Source organism: Euprymna scolopes, chromosome 20 (assembly GCF_053919585.1).
Source record: "Euprymna scolopes isolate OS-2025 chromosome 20, ASM5391958v1, whole genome shotgun sequence".
Taxonomy (NCBI): domain Eukaryota; kingdom Metazoa; phylum Mollusca; class Cephalopoda; order Sepiida; family Sepiolidae; genus Euprymna; species Euprymna scolopes.
The window spans coordinates 51,690,568-51,702,779 of record NC_136501.1 but is presented as its reverse complement, the minus strand read 5'-3'; the positions used below and the strand labels follow the sequence as shown (position 1 = coordinate 51,702,779).

General features: G+C 35.4%; 1 protein-coding gene and 1 pseudogene across 1 annotated transcript in view; one reads left to right on the top strand and one right to left on the bottom strand.

Moving 5' to 3' along the window:
* Nucleotides 1–12,212, bottom strand: part of LOC145241429 (galanin receptor 2a-like) — a 921,585-nt gene that overhangs the window by 295,973 nt on the left and 613,400 nt on the right. The gene's annotated exons all lie outside the window — the stretch shown is intronic.
* LOC145241754 (U2 spliceosomal RNA) lies at nucleotides 10,076–10,201 on the top strand (annotated as a pseudogene).

Here is a 12,212-nt window from a genome sequence, read left to right as displayed (position 1 = left end):
CCATCTCATTAGAGGAGAGAAAATATTAGCAAATGTTTATAAAGGCATGTACCCTATTTGCTAAAGTCAATGAGACATGGAAAGTCAAAGTCAAAATAATTAATCAGAAGTCATGTAGCAAGAGGATTTGAAGAAAAGGATATGAAAATTGTAGATCCAGATTGCGTGGTAAAATCCATGGAGGACGTTCTTTAAAGCATTTCGGTAATAAGATCCAAGCTGTATATTGGGTAATCCGCATAGCTGAGTAGATATCCGAGTCGGGCATGTTCTTATATTAATTTCTTTATTGGTACAGCGAAAATATTTTAAAGTCTGGTGGAAGCCTTATCATTAGAAGTCTATATTATTATTAGTGGGGTGAGATGTTAGTTGTAAGGAGAGGAGGTGCTGGGGAAAAGTTCGAAGTGGGTGAACACATGTATATATATATATATATATATATATATATATATATATATATATATATATATATATGTGTGTGTGTGTGTACACGCACACATAACATATATATACATGCATATACATATATATAGCAGCAGAGATATATACATGCATATACATATATATAGCAGCATATATACATGCATATACATATACATGCATATGCATATATATATATAGCAGATATATACATGCATATAAATATATATAGCAGCAGAGATATCTCTTTAAATAAAGTTCAAGAGACCCATAAATAAGTTTGACTTATTTAACTAAAAAATTCTCAGGAATATGAAGTGGCACAGTGACGCTTCTGTAAAGCAAAAAAAATTTGCATAGAGAGCGGGAGAGGTTTTTTTTTTAGAAAAGAATCGCCACTTATCAAGGCTCGGAGGCTACGCGAGGATATGTGTTTATGAATGCAGAAATATTATAGTAATCGTTAATAGTGGAAATTTAGTAAATTAGAATATTTAAGAGGATGTCTTATCAAGAAGACCATATTGCAGTCAGTGCGAAAGTAGAAAAACAGAACAAAGTTCCAGAAGTATATAGTACTAAGAAAGAAGCGTTGTTTATTGAATCTACGTTTAAGTTTAGTCAGAAATAAAGTGTGGGGGAAATTATTTGTAGTGGTTTCAGATAGACGAGTGTTTTTCGTGAAAGTCAGGGCAGGGGGGGCATAGATTGAAGCTCAGCCGAGCAACTTCCATGAAAATAGCGATAAAGTATGTACAGGCTCCCAGCGTTTTTTTTGTGTCGGAAAGACGTTCCAGGGAAGAGAAGAGTATCTCACATTAGGCTACGAATCTATTTTTAACTCTGTCAAGACAAGATAAACTACTTGTAGCAGCTTCTGCCCAGATTAGGAAACAGTACTTAATCCTTGGACGTACTTGGCTCTCATACAAATAAAAGTCTTACATCAATAGTGAGATATCTATATGAGCGGTAGAACGATCCCACCATTTTTTCAGCAGCCTAGGAAACGGATTTCATGTACGTGTTCCATCTCAGATCAGAAGTAAAGGTCAGACCCAAAAGCTTGTTAAAACATGGAGCCTTCCCAAGACGGGAGCCATTTATTTCAATTGATGTCAGACGGGGATTAGGGCATTGATGATGTAAAGATAGAAGCTAGGTTGTAGATGCTTTAAAAAGTAACAAGCATCCTCTTTCCCCTTTGCACCACGTGCTCAGGATCAGAGGAGAAGGAATCAGAGAGAACTTAATTGTTTACGGCCTTTAAAGTGTTGCCATAGATGATGATATCGTCAGCAGAAATTTTTATGAATGATATAAGGATTGACTTCGGAGATCATTGATGTAGATCAGGAAGAGAGTTGGGTCTAGGATCGACCCCTGAGAAATTCCAGCATTAATATTGTGAGCTTATGATTTTTACCCATCAACTACTACTCTTATGAACCTATCAAAGACAAACGATTTAATAATTGAAAAGATATTTCCAGCTATACCGTAACTGAAGATTTTATGAAGTAGATCTTTATGCCATACCATATGGAAACCCTTTGATATGTCAAGACCAATTGCCCTAGAAAGGAAGCCTCCATCGGGAGATTCGCTAATTCTGTGAGATATAACTGTTAGTACATCTTATGTAGATCTAGACGAACAGAGACCATATTGTATGTTACTGATGAGATTATTTCTGCTGGGGTGGTTAACTACTTCTCTATTTCACATAGATTCCAGCAACTTACTCATGGCGCAGAGGACACTGATTAGTTTGTATTGAGTGGCAGATGACCGATCACCTGAATTTTTAAATACGGGACATACAGATGAGGTTTTCCAGGGTATTGGGAAGGAATTTTCCTTAAGACAACGCTTTACCAGTTTTGTAAGTATGGGATCTAGTTCTGGTTGAAGTTTTTCCAGCACAATAATTGGAATGCTGTCAGGGCCAAGTGCTTTACAGGAATTTAGGTTTTTTGATTAGCTTGGCAATATCATGCATAACGTGTTTCAGATAGAGGAGGAAATGCGGGAGGTTGGCGTCACTGATTGCATAGATTAGAATTTGCTGCAAAGTTCTTGGCAAAGAGTTTTGCTTTGTCCGATGTTGAGAAGATTACCTCAGGTCCATTGATGATGGTTGAGACAGAGCACACGCTTCTAATTAGGATCCTGTTGGTTTTTTGCCCCAAACTGATGAGAACAAACTCGCTGCTTGACGGACTGAGCATACATCTCTTTCGTGTTCTTTTATTACTCTTTTGCAGTGGTTGCTGCCAGTCCTTAAGACTGCTTTTGTTTCAGTACATCTATTACATTGGAAACAATGAAATTAGTAATTTCTGTGCGCAATGGCAGCAGCACATTCTGAAGAGAACCACGGCTGGTTGTTAGGTTTTTGCTGGAATTTTTTGAAGAGTATGAAGCGGTATGCACCTACAATTAACCATTCTGTCAGGTTTTGATACTATAGAGGACTCGTTTTATTTTAAATATGGAACGCAGAGGTAGATCTGATATAAATGTACGGAAGCTAAAAATAATTTACGGAGATATATGTAGGATTATTACCAGTTAATAGATAAATATCAATGTGTTCAATCGTTTTACAAAATATCAACGTATTCAATCGTTTTTCAATCTATTATATAATAGTAAGCTTGTTCCTGCCTTCGTTAGTCCGTACGTCTTTGTTTTAAAAAGGCTAATTACAATATCAAGGCCAAACTGCTTCCAAAAAAAAGGCCAAATTCGCGAGATTATGTTAAGGAAAAACGCTAATCTCGTAACCCTAAGCAATAATATAAGAGTACCCCTTCTTTGGTGTAGACACGTTTTTGAATTCCACTATAATAATATATGATCATTTTGTAATGGGGTGAGAATGGAACTAGTAGTAATTTCAACGTATATCAATTTTTCACCAAAGAAATAACTCAGTGAAGCGTTACTTAAAAAAGGAAACATTCGAGTGAAACAAGACAAAAAACATTATTCTTCCAAAAAGTGCTGAACAGAAGTAAATTAAAGATTTTCGCTTATAATCTGATTTTATTTTTTTATTGAACTATGTAGCACAATATGACTTTCTTCGTATTTATTAGTACTGCTCTCGTTTGAACCACTTCTATCTATAAGATACAATGGAGACTATTTTCATAAAAATGTAAATAAACTCATATTTTCTATGTTATTGATTTTTCTGTAAAAAAAAAATCGTGCAATAAGATAATACTATCTTTATCCAGACAAATGTTTTAATTGATTATATTTGTTCTTATTTTGAATTTTTACGTATCCTGCTTGTATTTATTATTTTATTTAAATGCTGTACATTATTTGCATGTTAGGGGATACTTGGGTTTCATCTATATAGTATTTCTGGATTTCGTAGAAAATCCGGCTTGTTGTATTCTAGAAAGAGTCACTGATTGTGTTTGATAGCTCCGATCGTGAGACTAATTGCCAACGTAGAATATAAACAAGGTCGATTTTTTCCTCATTCTTAAATAGATTTATGAAACAACGAGGTCAACTTGTAGTCTTGCGCTACCTTTGATTTTTTTATGAGAGGAAATTTTAAATAATCGGCAAAGCTTCATTAACCAAATGCAACTACAACAGAAGTATTCTCCGTTTACCACCTAAAGTTCCATTGTTGGAATAAATTTTTAGGGACTCATAATACAACGACAAAAGCATTTGAACATTAAAATTGTTTCAGAAAATCAAAATGTTTACTTAATTGTATTAAACTTGTTTGAATGCATCAATTTTCAAAGCTGTGGTATTCAGCCACTTCCAATCGTATTTTTAAACTTGATATAATTTTTATTGTTGTATGTTCAAATCCTTTTAGGTTTCTATTTTTGGTAAGCCGTAAACTGCTTAGACGCGAAAATGTTATGGTTGAAAGTTTTAAAGAATCCATTATTTTGGTTTAAATTTTATTGAATTTTGGACTGAAGCCATTATAGGAAAATTAGCGAAGTTTATACGCGAAATTTCATGACATTTAGATATATGATAAATATATTGAACGTGGACAACCTATAGAATTTAACTGTTTTTGCAGGTAATATGATTAGCGACTGCACGAACATATACGTAGAAGTCCGATATTTTTCACTACGTTTGCGGTAAATACAGATTCACAGGAAATAGCAATGATGTCACCACCTTTGCGTTATTATGCACAATTTCGCATGAGTTTCGCCGATCAAAATAAAAGTTGGACACCTCATCTGGTGTGCAAAAGTGGACAGAGTGTCTTCCTCAACGGAACCGTGAACTTATGTATCCCCATGATTTTGCGAGAGCTTTCAAATGACGCAGCAGATTGTTTCTTCTGTGCAATCAATATCATGGAAATTAATCGAAACATTGCAGAACACTGGAGTGTCCACACTTTCCGTTAACTATGCACCTTATTTCTTACAATGAAGACATTCCTATATCTGTATTTAAAAACTACAACAGCAGGAGTGATAATAAAAATAAAAGCCTTGCCACTACCGATAACGCATTCTTTTCTGATGTAAACCATCAGAAATTAGAACTTTTTTCTTAATACAGATCAAACAATCTTGTTCGCGATTTAAATTTGACAAAATACTCTGCAGAACTTCGTTGTATCTCGTTTCAAGAAAAAAGAAAATAATGAATGATGAAGTTCGAACAAGTCTATTTCGAATCAGTCACTAGGAATTCATAAAATATTTTGCTCAAGAAAAAAGAGTCTACTTCAATAAACATTGTGGAGCTACTGATACATTTTGGTGTACTTGAATATAAATCAGAAAACTGACGAATTTGTTATCGACAGCAGCAAACGGCCTTTGACGAGTGCTGTTTAACAATGGAAATCAGTTACCGTATGTGTCATTGGCACATTCGACAAAACGAAAAGTAGAATATGAAGCAATTAAGTACGCCATAGAAAAAAAGTTATCATGACCAATATACGTGGACGATGTTTTCAGTTTTTTTTCTTTACATGGAGGTCACCACTTATCAAGGCCCAGAAGCCACTCGGGGATAAGTGTTATTGTGTGTACAGTAATCAATGGGATAGTATCGTAGTAATAGTTAGTATTGGAGTTTTGATAAAGTGTCATTACTTAAGGGGGCGGTTCATCAGGAATTTGTTTATGTTGAACTTGAAGAGGTCCAAGTTGAAGTGGTTCCACAGGCGTGCAGTTCTAAGAAAGAAGCTCTGCTCATGGAATCTACGTTTTGATTTAGGCACAGATAAAGAGTGGGGGACATTATTGACAGCTAGACAGATAGATTTCAGCTAGACGAGTGTTTTTCGTGAAATATTGGCGATTGGGGAACCAGAGATTGGAGCTCAGACGAGCACTTGCCATGGAAATTACGATAAAACAAAGATAGGCTCGCAACGTCTCTTCTGTGGGAGAAATGTTCCAGGGAAGAGAAAAGGGCATCCCCCACTAAGCCACGAAGTCTATTTTGTACTCTGTCAAGACAGGATACGTTGCTTTTAGCAGCTCCTGCTCAAATGTGGCAGCAGTACTCCATCCTTGGACGTACTTGGCATTTATACAGATAGAGAATTGCATCAGTAGTGAGGTATCTTCTAGAGCGGTAGAAGGACCCCCACCATTTTCCCAGCGACCTTGGCATAGACTTGATGTATGAAACCTTCCCGAATTTGTTGATTTAAAAATTAACAGCTGATATTTTCGATGGTCCTAAAATAAGACATCTATCCCGGGTTTGAGTAGACTGTGAAACGTTTTAAGCAAGAAGCGTGCGACTGCTTGATAAGTTTCCTAGGAGTAAACATGTTAGTGAATATTGAAAAAAATGAATATGAAGTGAAAATTAGTGAAGAGAATATGGGCTGAAATATGAGTATCAGAATATGTATATCTAGATACAATACCTGTACTCGCTCATGGACTGCTTTCCATGAAATTGTGTCTTTTTAAGCGACGCGCAAGGCTGGCGCTTTCACTAAGATTTGAGAGAAACAGAAACACTCTACCAGGACAGGTGACATAAGGTGATAATGGCGAACTACTTTTAGAATTAAAAAAGATGCGCAAGTACCTGAACATTTGTGGCAATAAAAATGCAAAGACTATACTGATGCAAAACATTTCATTTTTAATTTCATGTATGTTCATGAAGTGCACATAATCTGTTATTAAAATTAAAGTGATTTATCATAAAAACTGGCATTTTATTATGGAAACAACCTTAATACATCTTGAAAACATTTATTTAAAAGGAGCTATTTGGAAATTTAAATTTGAGAGCAAAATGGATGCCATTTCTAGACTTTTCAATGCAAAAGTTCTTCCAAAAAACAGTTTAAAATACGTACCTTCCAAATCAGTATAAAATACATACCCTTTAAGAAATTTAATTTTGTTGATGACTGTAATTATTACGGCTATGACAAGACAATATTCTCTTCATTATTATATTTTGAGTATATATCAGTTAATATCTTATATGTTTTTAGATAAAGTGATGTTATTCTCTGCTGATTAAATGCGTCTAACTGTGTCAGATATATACCTGAGAGTCAGAACAAAGAAAAGAATATTCTATTGGCATAGCCCTAATAATTATTTAAATAATATATATATATATATATATATATATATATATATATTTAGTGGAGATGGTAATTAATAAAAACTGAAGAAAGTGCTCAATACTGTTGTAGAGCAAATATGCCCTCAGCCACACCAGAAATGAACCTCCTCCACAAGTTCCTTAAACCCCAAAACTAAAACATTATCGACATACCAAACGCCCCCACCTTCCCTCCTTATTCCCTTCCTCTCTTCCTCTCTTCCTCTTCCGCCCTCCTCGCCTCCCCCGACCTCATTCACTCTTCCACTCTTTCATCCCAAAATAGCGAACATTTCTGTAAAAGTATGAGGACGCTACAGACAGCCAAAAAAAACGGCCGTGTAGCGGAAAAAAATAATGTAACTTAACAGAAAGATAAGGTCATAAAAAATAAAACGCATATATATATATATATATATATATATATACATATATATATATATACATATATATATATTTTTTTGAATGAATTACAAAAGTCTATATTCTAAAGTACATGATGTTGACCATCTTGCAATTTATTCCTTTAATTCAGTTGACATCTACAATTCTTGGCAGTATTTGTTTTGTAGCACAAAACTAATCACTTAATTATTATATCAATCAATGAATCTATTATGCCCTTAACTCATCAGAAGAAATAGCAACAGTCAATCCATCAAAAGAAAATAAAGTGCGTTTTGACATGATTAAAATACGAAAATTGGAAGAGAAGCTGTAAATACCTTATAATATGTTTCTATTACGCTATAAGGACAGACGGTTTGATTAATATAAATATGTTTTATATATAAGAAGATAGATTAAGAGAATATAATAGAAATACACCGGAATTGACTCATATACAATAGTGATAGCAGGATCGAGAGAAACTAGATAAAAGATGTAACTAACTGTAACATAACTATTTATTCCGGAGTCTATTATATAGAACTAATATAAAAATAAAATTAAAATAAAAAAAACGAAAGAGGAAAGGTTTTTTTTTAGATAGAAACAGAATGTGGCATTAATCAGAAGAAAATAATTCATTTTTACAATGACATAACGGTTCAGATAAAATACGGTTCATTCGAAGAGACATATATCTTGTTAAATGTGTCTTGATTAAATTCTATAGTGTGGTCAAATTATTAAAATAATGGCATCGTTTATTACAACATTCTCCGGCACTTCTACACTACTGGGATGATTTTTCGGAAATCGTAATATTGAATTTCGCACGGAAACAATGGCAATTACGTATTTCTCGTATTTCTAAGATGATTATATAAAAAATAACGAAATCGAGAAGGTAGAAAATTATTTATTAAAGAAAATTAAAAAAATTGAAAACGATTGTAAGAGACAGGAGAGTTCAAAATGGAGGAAATTTTCCGTTTCGATTTAAACAAAATCGACGCAATTTTTTACCTAACACGATTAAAGTTTTTTTTTTTTTTTTTTTAATAATTCAGTAATATTCAGGTAATTTTGACTGTATAATTTGGAAGCTACAATTGTAATTTATTAGAATTGATAAAAAGAAAAATCAGTTGAAACCATTGTTTTTTTTTTGTGTTTTTTTTTGTCGCGTGCAAGCGACTCTATAAGTCAGTCCGTCGGTCGGTCGGTCGAGAGGTCTGCCCGTAACACTTTTGTGCTTCGCCTTTTTGGTTAAGATCAAAGGTCAGTTGTTAATAGATGATGTTCTTACCTTTTTAAGCTTTTCTTGGCCTTTTTTTTTTTTTGCCTTTTGGCCAAGATCAAAGTGTAGTATCTGTTCCGGCAGATACTGCAAGCAAAGACCATATGTGGGGGCGACCCCACATATAAGACCTTGGTCAATGTAGGGGCAACCCTTCATACCAATTGTCACTATCCAGCTCCCCTACTCCCCGGAGAGCTGGTCCCCATTTCCCCTTTACTCCTCACATTAAAAATCGGCCTTGTGCATAATTTGCTCGGTGGGGGAGCAAATAAATACCATCTGTTCCGGCAGATGCTGCACTTATGATAATTTGTACCAGTCAATGGAGGGGAAACCCTCTATACTGGGACAATTATTATTTTTGGTAACGAGAGTGCCCCCTTTTTGCCTACTTTTAGGGGAGCTGGTTTTTACCTCACATTAAAAACGGCCTTGTGCCTAATTTGCTCAGTGGGGGAGCAAATAAATACCATCTGTTCCGGCAGATACTGCAAGCTATGACTAGCTAGGACTGGCTATGACTAGCAAAGACCAGATGTGGGGGCAACCCCACATGCCTGAGCTTTAATCAGCTCCCATTTCCCACCTCTCGGGAGCTGATCCCCCCTTTCCCTTCCCCCTCCCTTCACTCCTCACATTAAAAATTGGCCTTGTGCCTAATTTGCTCGGTGGGGGAGCAAATAAATACCATCTGTTCCGGCAGATACTGCAAGCAAAGACCATATGTGGGGGCGACCCCACATATAAGACCTTGGTCAATGTAGGGGCAACCCTTCATACCAATTGTCACTATCCATCTCCCCTACTCCCCGGGGAATTGGTCCCCATTTCCCCCTTCACTCCTCACATTAAAAATCGGCCTTGTGCCTAATTTGCTCGGTGGGGAAGCAAATAAATACCATCTGTTCCGGCAGATACTGCAAGCAAAGACCATATGTGGGGGAAACCTCACATATAAGACCTTGGTCAATGTAGGGGCAACCCTTCATACTAATTGTCACTATCCAGCTCCCCTACTCCCCGGGGAGCTGGTCCCCATTTCCCCTTCACTCTTCACATTAAAAATCGGCCTTGTGCCTAATTTGCTCGGTGGGGGAGCAAATAATACCCTTTTTTTGCCTTTTTGGCCAAGATCAAAGTGTAGTATCTGTTCCGGCAGATACTGCAAGCAAAGACCATATGTGGGGAAAACCCCGCATATAAGACCTTGGTCAATGTAGGGGCAACCCTTCATACCAATTGTCACTATCCAGCTCCCCTACTCCCCGGGGAGTTGTTCCCCATTTCCCCTTCAGTCCTCACATTAAAAATCGGCCTTGTGCCTAATTTGCTCGGTGGGGGAGCATATAAATACCTGTTTCTTGGCCTTTTGGCCAAGATCAAAGTGTAGTATCTGTTCTTACTACATGCTGTACTTATTGTGATATAAAGTGGGGGATCACTTTTCTGTATTAATTTAATGTAAAATGATCACCCACTTTACAACCAGTCAGTCTCATAGCCATTCAAGTCATTCTCCAGATCATTCAAGTTGTTTTTGAAGGATTCCAGTTATTTTTTAAGCATTCAAGTCATTCTTAAGGTCACTCCCTTCATCCTTAAGTTCATTAAAGTCATTCTAAGTCATTTACTTTTTATTTTTTTAAGTCATTTCAGTCCATTTTTCGGTCATTTTAGTTTATCTTTAATAATTTCATGTCAATCCTATATTCACGCATTCATTCATTACACGAGAGCACGCGATTAATGGCTATCGGCCTTGTTTAATCTGAAAACTCGATTTACCGACTACAAAAATTTGCTATATTAGTGTAGAAGCGTCCATTCTTTTGTTTTTTGGTACTTTGGTAATATCGTCTTTTCACTGAAAACGTCAGGTTTACAACTGTCTTTTTTATTTTTTTCTTACATTTTTGCATGGCGTTCCCTGTCGCCTTTGGTTTCTGTAACTGTCAAATATCAGTTATTTTCATTGTAGGCCCACCTTGCCTTCGCAAAGCTAGCAAATTATTGATTCGGTATTCTTCCTTGGAAGTGCGTTATCTCTTCGCCAATACGTTACTCTGAAACCGAATGAAATTATTGTTTTTATAATGCGGAGATGTAAAGAGAAAGAAAGCAATAACAAAAGGAACAGATTTCGATAATTATCACGAAAAATTACGTTTATATTTAAAAAACAAAATGTTGTAAGGGAAAGTGAATGAGCGTATATATTATTTACCCCGCTTAGACACAAGGTCAAGTGTTCGTTTCATAAAAGTGTTTCTCTGGAACGAAATGGATTCGAACTTAGTACACCAAGGATTTTAGTGGGGGGTCGTTATCAACTTTGCTACTAGAGTATATATTAATGTTTGGTTATTTGCCTCTTAAGATACTATTGCTATTTATTTGCTTCCCATGGAAGAGCAAAATGTGACACAGTGTCGTTTTAATGTGGGGGTAAACCAGCTCCCCAAAAAGGGGCACTCTGGAAATAGACAAAAATAAAGATTGCTTAGTATAGAAAGGTGTCTCCCTTCATTGACTAATTAACTTAAGTGTAGTAGCAGAACAGATACTACACTGTAATGTTTGAAATGTTCACATATAAAAAAATGAAAATTAATGAAGAATAGAATAATCTTCGTGGTTAAAGTTTTACATGCTGCTAAGTGACTTTTTGGGACAATGGCAGCCCCCGTGTAAGCTTAATTATAATATGATTACTGTCAGGTTATTATGTGTTTTTCTGCATTACGCAAATATCCTTAATAAAAAACAGCAATAATCTTTATTTTCAGCTTATGTCAGATTATCTGTCCATGCGATACAGGAAATATGCAAGTGCGCGTTTATAGTGTCATTAGCTACAAGACTAATATAAAATTTCGGACTGCAAAATTTTTGTGATGCTCTACACGTTTTTGCACTTGAAAAAAGTATTTAGAACGCTGAATAAATTTGAAGTATGTCAATATAGTTTTATTGCTCGAATAGGTTTTATTTAATGCAATTCTGAATTTTTCAGATGCGCTGTGAATGTTTGTATTATTTCTTATTAATCGGACAATTATTACCATCTTGGGAGTCATTAGCACAACGTTTCGGTCGCTACACCTCGCGACTTTCTCCGGGTGTTGATTACATGTTTTCTTTTCTCTACTTAGGAATAAAAGTGTTGTCTCTGCATTGCAAGAATTCAAACCACGGGTTTTAGGAATGGTCCGTAGATCATACAGAAACTATAATCTTCAGGGGTCACTGGGATATTTTTAAGGCTTTCCTATGACGCATTTTTTCCGGATATCTATGATAATTGTTAATATTAGTGGAAAAATCTTTTACGAAACAGAGGATCGATACTAATGCGTAATTTTTGTTTTTGTTTAATGGTGCAAGAGAGACAACTCCAAGGGAAGAAAGTTTTTTTGTGAAGTTTTATTTATTTCAATAAATTACGTTTTTTTTCAATAATCTTTTATTATTTGATTACATTTACGTATAT